Raw genomic sequence first — 7,714 nt, 5'->3', positions numbered from 1 at the left:
CTGCACCCTAAAATCCCTGTCGGCCGGCAAGATGGGCTGGGAGCCTGGAGAGAGGAGGCAAAGGGGTGGCCCGAGCCCCCTCTGCCCCTGCCCCAGGCAGCCCACAGAGACCTGATGCCTCCCCAAGTGACACACGGAGATGTGCCAGCAGCGCTAAGGCGGCTCCTGCCCACTCTGCCCCTCCTCCCTGCCACACTGCTCCTGGAAGTGGCCGGCATATCCCTGCAGCCCTGAGTGCAAACGCCACAGCTGACCCGCCCCGTATCCCACTGCCTAGGAGCCACTGCCGGAGTGTGTGCCAGTCACTTTGGGAGCTGTGCTGCCCGAGGTAAGCACCTCCACCCCCGACCACCTCCTGCACCCCTACCCCTGCCCCAGCACAGAGGCTCCCTGTGTCTTGAACAAGCACTTTCAAGGATTGGCCAAGAACTTCTGCTCTGTTTCTGTGAAAGAGACACAAAAAAGGGAGCCCAACAGACAAGTTTAGTTCGCAAGCACAAACTGGCAAGGCCAAGCCTGGATCTCTCAGTTACTCAGAAGGCTCTTCAGCCAGCTCTTCCCAAAGGCCAGCCTCTAGAGGCTTTTGTGACATGATGTACTTCTAAATAGCTCCCTGTAGATCACATAGTCATCATTCATATATGGCTGTGATATGTCTTACAAACCATTCCATGTAAGTTATCATATGAAAAGTCATGATCTGCTGAAATCGGTTATTCTGTCCAAATATGTATAGCATGAGGGTGTGTGAAGTTATGCATTTTGCTGTATGGTTGTTACTGAAATAGGCTATAATTTTGCTAGCAACCCCTGCCGAGGAGGGTGTTCAACAGCCGTGAATCAGCAGAGGAATTGTAATTAAGGGATTTCCAATTCAGTGACAGATGCCCAAACACAACACTGTGGGGACCGCTCAAGTCTATGACTCAGTTGCACAAGACCACACCAGGAAGATTCCCCAACCTAGTGACTCAGCAGAGCCCATCCAGACACTTCTGGGCAAGTGTCTGCTAGACACTTGAACTAAGGATATAAAATAGGAGACTGTGGCATCATGTTTTTGCCTTTCTCCTCCCACATCTATGCTGGAAGCAGCAGGAATCCTGAGAAAATGAAGGTCATCTGAGGACAATAATCCAGGTTTTAGGGGGAATTCTATGTATTAAGGAGGGTAACATCCAGTAGGATGAGAAAATTGCTTGACCTAACAACTGCCTAGTGTAATAAGGTGTAAAGTTTAGATTTTGCTGTGGTTGTACAGTGCTTAGTGCTCTGCGTTCTGGCCTCAAGAGCCATGGATGCATGTTGAGTTACGATGACCTTTTCCTTGTCTCCACATTTCTTATGTGCCTCCTTCTGACACTTGAAACCAGTTGTTTTTCTAACTTTTGCAAGCATTTGCATTGCAAAGCAGAGGCAGTCTTCTCTGTTTCCGCAAAAGATTCACCAAAAGGTGGGAAGAGCAGACACATTTGTTAAGGCACTACTGGGAGCTGCATCCCTAACTCCACTTTACCTGGCAGGTGAGTCACCCAGCTTAGCCACGGTGCGACTCTCTGGGACTTTTCTCCCAACCGCTCCATTTTTCATCAATGACAATCAAAAGGAAGGTGACATGACATCTGTGTGTGAACATCTCCAGGGAATCACAAGGATGTGTGGCGCAGGCTCTCGTGTTGCAGCAATTGCAGTCGAAGCAACCGCCATGCCAATGTCAGTCATAGCAGCGTTTTCATCAACTCCAGGTTTGTGATTTGATTGTTTCCAATGCTTCTCTCCAAAGAAGCCTTTTCCTTAGCAAGCAATGGCTTGGATACCAAGGGAGGCCTCTTCTGTTTCCTAGGAAGACACAGGAAAATGTGAGCAGAAGAGACAAAAGCCATACACCAAGGCACCACCGGGAGTTGAACCCAGGATCTCCTGTTTACTAGACAGGTGCTTTAGCCAGCTAAGCCATGGTGCCTGCCTGAAGAAAGTATTTGCAACTGTTTCATTTCATGGTTCAAGTCAACACCCGCAAATTCTAAAGTACAGACATTCCCCATTTCCCTCAAGACTTGCAGACCTTGAGGTGTCTGGCTCTCTGTGCACAGAAAGCCACAGCTGAGTAGACAGAGGGCTTCTAACATGTGCCTCTCCCACCAGTCACTGTGATCATATAATGGTTAGTGATCTGTGTTTCAGTCGCAGCAACCTCGGCTCAGTTCTGAGTCATGGTAACCTTTCCTTCAGCTCCAGATTTCTCATTTGCCACTTTCCATGTGTGGTGGGCTGTCTGCCCCCAAACAAGCAGGAGAAAAATTAAGGCAGCCTTGAAGAGGCTGTGCAGAACCCAGCCTATCAAGAAAGGGCTTATTGGGAGAGCCAATCAGGAGAAGGCTTGCTGGAGCAGCCCATATATAAAGAGCTGCTCAGCACAGCAAGAGTTAGTCATTCCTTGGAGTTTGAGGAGGGAGGATTGGCTGCTGTGAAGGAAGGAAGGAAGGAAGGAAGGAAGGCAGGAGCAGGAGCAGGAGCAGGAGCAGGAGCAGGGAGGGCACCATGATCAGAGTAGTGCTGGGGTAACGGGTGCATGAGTGACCTCCTGGCTGACTACTGCCAGACTAAGGCCCTATACAAAGGTGGAGGAAGGTTCTAGGTCTGTTGGGAAATGGTCCAGAGAAACAGATGGCAGGGTTGGAGGTTCACACCTTTTGCCTCAGTAGCCACTGGCACAGGTGGCTACACCCTGGACTGCAGCCGGCCACTGAGGCAAGTGTCTGGGTAGAGGACATCCCCCCCCCCCCCAGCAGGGGGGAGAGAACTGAGTGGGGCACAGCCAGAGGGCTGTGTCCATAAGAGGACACTGAAGTCCTGAGAGCAACATGGGTCCTAATGATAGAACCGATGGTGGCCAGATGCTACTAGATGAAGGCGCACCGGTGAACCAGAGCTAATTGCTAGGATGGTCAGCAGGAGGTGCTGCAGTGAGGCATGCCCCATGGCACCAAGACTTAGCCGCAAGGAAGGCTCTCTCTGTCTTAAACAAGCACTTAGAAGGATTCTGCTGACAGATCTTTTCTTTTTCTGAAAAGAGCTACAAAAAAAGGAGCCAACAGACACACTAGGTACGGCAAGGAAGAACTGTCGGGCCAAGCCAGGCTCTCCTGGTTAGTAGGAAGGTTCTTCAGCCAGCTCTTCACAAAGATCACTGTCTAGAGACCTTTTAACAGCCACTGCAGATGTTCACCACAAAAGAGATGCCAAAATGGAGTTCTCCACTGTCTGCAGCCATCACACTACCAGGAGTTCTGTGCACAGAGAGGCCCCTGCTGGTGGCAAAAGGCTTTGGTAGAGACTCTTCTGACACCAGCCGTTCTCATATAGTGTTTAGCGCTCTGTGGTGTGGCTTCAGCATCCACAGATGCCAGTTGAATTGGGGGGCATTTTTCCTGTCTCCACATTTGTCTAATGGCTCCTTTCAACACTTGTCACCAAAAAGACCTGTTTCTTTTGCAAGCGATGTACAGCTAGGCAAAGGCAGTCTTCTCCATTTCCTCAAAAGATCACCAAGCTGTGGGGAGAGGAGACACATTCAGTCAAGCTGGATGCTGAATCTCCTCTTTATTCAGCAGGTGTCTGTGAAGGACACAAATCTACACTGTGTAGAGGTCAAGAATAGGAGTTTATTACACACAGTGCTGGCGGAGTGGGCTTATTAGGCTCAGAGACTCTGTTAATTAATTAATTATAATAGAATATATAGATTTTCCATGGGTGGGGGAAAGTGACGGGGTAGGCAGTTCCACACCCCAGGACAGGTTTTGCAGCAAGACAAGATAGCACATTAGCCAATGATTAACAGATTAGATAATGTCTCCACCCATGGTCTCAAGTTAGCAAGTTAACATTTCATTAATACTTTGATAAAATGTTATTAGTATAAAATATATATGTTGAATTCTGATTTGGGATCCATAGGAATGGAGCAACTCCTTTGATTGTCCAACAGGTACATTCCTAGGGGTTAAAGCAAAGAAAGAGTGAAAGTATATGGCAATAAAGATTGTTTTCTGTGTGTCTTAAGCAGGGGTGGCTCTAGACCCCAGCGCGCCAAGCAGGCGCGTGGGGCGGCCCTTTCCTGGGGGGGCGGCATGTGGCTCCGGTTGAGCTCCCGCAGGCATGCCTGCGGCAGAGCCGCTCGTCCCGGGCTCCGGTGGATCTGCCGCTGGCATGCCGGCGGGAGCTCAACCGGAGCCGCGGGAAGAGGGGACCCGCCGCGGGACCGGGGAAGGGCGGCGCAGCGCACCCCGCTGCTTGGGGCAGCCTGATTTCTAGAGCCGCCCCTGGTCTTAAGGCAGGCATTGGTCCCGTGGAAGGGAGGTGGAAGGATGCCATATCTTATACTGACGTGCCAACTTTTCATAAACTCAAGGTTGGATCTGTGGGAAGAATGTCTCCCTAGAGAAGAAACAAACACAATAGGAATAGGGATTCTTTGTTCAGTCTGCAATTCTGAATAAGACACAATCATTTAGTTCTTAGCTCCAACACCTGGCAATTTGCTGACCGGGCCTATCTTAGCAAGCAAGGCTTTCTGTTTACCCCAGCTTTCTCTTAGCTGATCACAATTTCCTAGGCCTCTGGTCCTTGACCATACTCTGGACTTTGGGTCTGGAAAAGAGCTGGCACAATCCATAGACCAGGTTGTTATATAAAATGCACATGGATTTGAACCCTTCACATACAGTAATGGCAAAGTTCTTGGTTCAGGCTTCTAACAGTGATGGAATAAACTGCAGCTTCAAATCAAGTCTCTGGAGTCTATTCAAAGCTAGGATGGGTCATTCAGTCATTTGTACAGAGCTTCAGTTTGTAGCAAAGTCCCTCCAGAGGTATGAAGCAGGATTGAAGACAAGATGGAGACGAGGCATCAGCCTTTTATAGTCTCTTGCCATATGGTCTTTGCTTTCTTTGTCCCAAGGACACTCTATCCAGCACGTGGCACAGAAAAACCTTAGAGTTCTGTCCATAGGCAGGTCCCTGCATACCTTGCTGAGTCACAAGGTGTATCTGCCTTCTCTCAATGGGGCGAATGTATAGCTGATGGCCCTAAATGGGCCATCAAGCAGGCTAGACAGAACTGACACCGGAAGCAGAGCACAAGATTGAAATACGGGCAGCATAGAGCCAATATTCATAACGTGAACTACAAAAATGATACGTATCTAGAGATAGCATCATTATAACCAACCAATCAGAACCTCTCCCCCTTGCACGACACCTTTCTACAATATTGGCTGCAAATATAGAACAGTGGTCACAACGGTGATCTGTACAGTTACAGATTATGTCAATAATGTCACAGGAGATGACATGGCATCAGTGAGACTGATACTGGAATACTGCCTTCAGCTTTGGTGTCCTCATTTGAAAAAGATGTTGTGAAATTGGAGCTGGGGCAGAAAGAGCCACCAAATGTTGTGAGGTCTGGAGGAAAATGCCTTCTAGTGAGCTATTGAAAGAGCTCAACCTGTTTAGCTGATCAAAAGAAGATTGAAAGGTGACTTCACTGAAGTGTTGAAGTGCCTTAATGGAGAGAAAAGATTGGGTATTAAAGGGCTCTTGAATCTAGCAGAGAAAGGAATAACAAGACCCAATGGCTGGAAGGTGAAAAGAGACAAATTCATATTACAACTAAGGCACAAATATTCAGCACCGAGGATGATTCACCACAGGAACAAGTTACCAAGGAAAGTGATGGATTCTCCATCTCTTGATGTCATTTCATGAAGACTAGATGCCTTTCTGGAATGTGTTTGCCCCAGAAATAGCTATGGTGTCCTACAGGAGGCCTGTGATATGCAGGGGGTCAGATTAGATGCTCTAATGGTCTCTTCTGGCCATAAAGTCGACTAATTTCTGAAAAACTGAGTGTAGCTTTGGGAGCAGCATCTGATGTTTCCCTGTCTAGCCGGCTTGCTGCCTAGAACGAACGCTCCTTGAGTGGGGTGATGCACAGGGAGTAGCTCAAACCTCCAAAGTGCCTGGCCAGGGGCAGGACATTAGCACAGCAAGGGAGGGGTGTGGCAGTGACATCACAAAGGCCTTTTGCAGGACCTCAGCCTATTGGTCCAAGGTGGTGGGGAGGTGGTGACCTCACAGAGAGATGCTGACATCAGCCAGGCAGGACAGGGGCGAGGGGCCAGGGAAACCTCAGAGACCCTGTGGCTTTGCTCCAGCAAGTCTCCTTCTCCAGGTCTCTCTTTGAGGACTGAGAGAGTATTCGGGTTCACGGACGTGAGCGCCAGGAGGAACCTCTTTCGAGTTTTCTCCTTCCCTTGTAGTGATTTTACTGGAAAACAGCCATCCCTGTTTAGAAGGTAAGAGCCTCCTGGAGGTGTGAAACCTGTTCAGTCTGATCCATCTGTTGAGAGTTGAATTCTAGGCATGGAAAACATGAGCTTAAGGAGGCAGAATTTTATTGCACACCTGGATTTTGTCCCTTAGAATCACTGTGGACATTGGGGGTTGTCCTTTTTGTTTCACCTCTTGCTCCATCCACTGTCTGATCCCTCTTTTCTCTTCGTCTCTTGCTTCCTTTGTCCTTTCTCCTGTTCCCTCCCAACACCAGGTTTTTTCTCCTGCTGATAACCGCTCACGTTAACTGATAACTCTTGTTATAGTGTGTATGGCAACACCCATTTTTTTCATGTTCTCTGTGTGTATATATATTTCCTTCTGTATTTTTAACTGCATGCATCCGATGAAGTGGGTTTTAGCCCACAAAAGCTTATGCTCAAATACATTTGTTAGTCTTTATGGTGCCACATGTTCTCCTTGTTCTTTTGCAGATAAATTAATGGAGGTTAAGTGCATTAATGGCTATTAGCCAGGATGGGTAAGGAATGGTGTCCCTAGCCTCTGTTTGTCAGAGGGTAGAGATGGATGGGAGAGAGATCACTTGATCATTACCTGTTAGGTTCAGTCCCTCTGGGGTACCTGGCATTGGCCACTATTGGCAGATAGGATATGGGGATGGATGGACCTTTGGTCTGACCCAGTATGGCCGTTCTTATATTCTTATGAAGGGAGGGGCAGAACCCTGCAACAGAGTTTCTGTAGTGTAGTGGTTATCACGTTTGCCTAACACGCAAAAGGTCCCTGGTTCAAAACCAGGCAGAAACATGAGGGCTTAATTTTTCCCAGCTCCTAGTGGCCTGTCCCTGCTGTTGTAGGAGCAGCAGTGATTTCTATGCTCAATAGGTCTGTTATACTTCCCCCATTCCCATTTTGTCTCCTCTCCCTCTCTGTATGCCTGTTAAGTGACTTTCCCCCGCCCCCTCCCGCTCCCTCCTGCAATGCTTGTGGGATGAAGGGGCTGGTTGAACAGCTGGAAGATCAGAAGAGCTGCTAGATAGACAAGGTGTCTGGGACTCTCATTAGGCAGCGATCACACACCCAGAGCATGGACACTGGCTGAGGTGGAGTGTGACCCACCAGATGCAGCCAAGTCATCTCCAGTCGCAGGCCATGAGGAGCAGGTCCTTAAAACGGGAAGGGGCCCTGTGCTCAGGAGTCACTCACAAGCTTGTACCTCCAGTGAACGCCCTTCGCCCCGACCGTCTGGCCAGTGGTTCGCTGCGTTGCAGTTCATTGTGCCTCAGGAAGACTTACCTTCATCGCACCGTCCATCGCAGTGCTGGGAGACACTTACCTGGCAGAATCCTGTGCC

General features: G+C 48.9%; 2 non-coding genes across 2 annotated transcripts; one reads left to right on the top strand and one right to left on the bottom strand.

The window, feature by feature from the left end:
* Positions 1-1,889: 1,889 nt before the first annotated feature.
* On the bottom strand, positions 1,890-1,963 carry TRNAT-AGU. The gene has a single exon. It is a non-coding gene; the product is annotated as a tRNA-Thr (tRNA).
* A 5,131-nt stretch (positions 1,964-7,094) lies between these two features.
* On the top strand, positions 7,095-7,167 carry TRNAV-AAC. Its single transcript has one exon. It is a non-coding gene; the product is annotated as a tRNA-Val (tRNA).
* The last annotated feature ends 547 nt before the right edge of the window (positions 7,168-7,714 follow it).

This window comes from Mauremys reevesii, linkage group 14 (genome assembly GCF_016161935.1).
Source record: "Mauremys reevesii isolate NIE-2019 linkage group 14, ASM1616193v1, whole genome shotgun sequence".
Lineage (NCBI taxonomy): Eukaryota > Metazoa > Chordata > Testudines > Geoemydidae > Mauremys > Mauremys reevesii.
The sequence above is the reverse complement of the archived record's forward strand: the minus strand, read 5'-3'. Positions and strand labels throughout refer to the sequence as shown.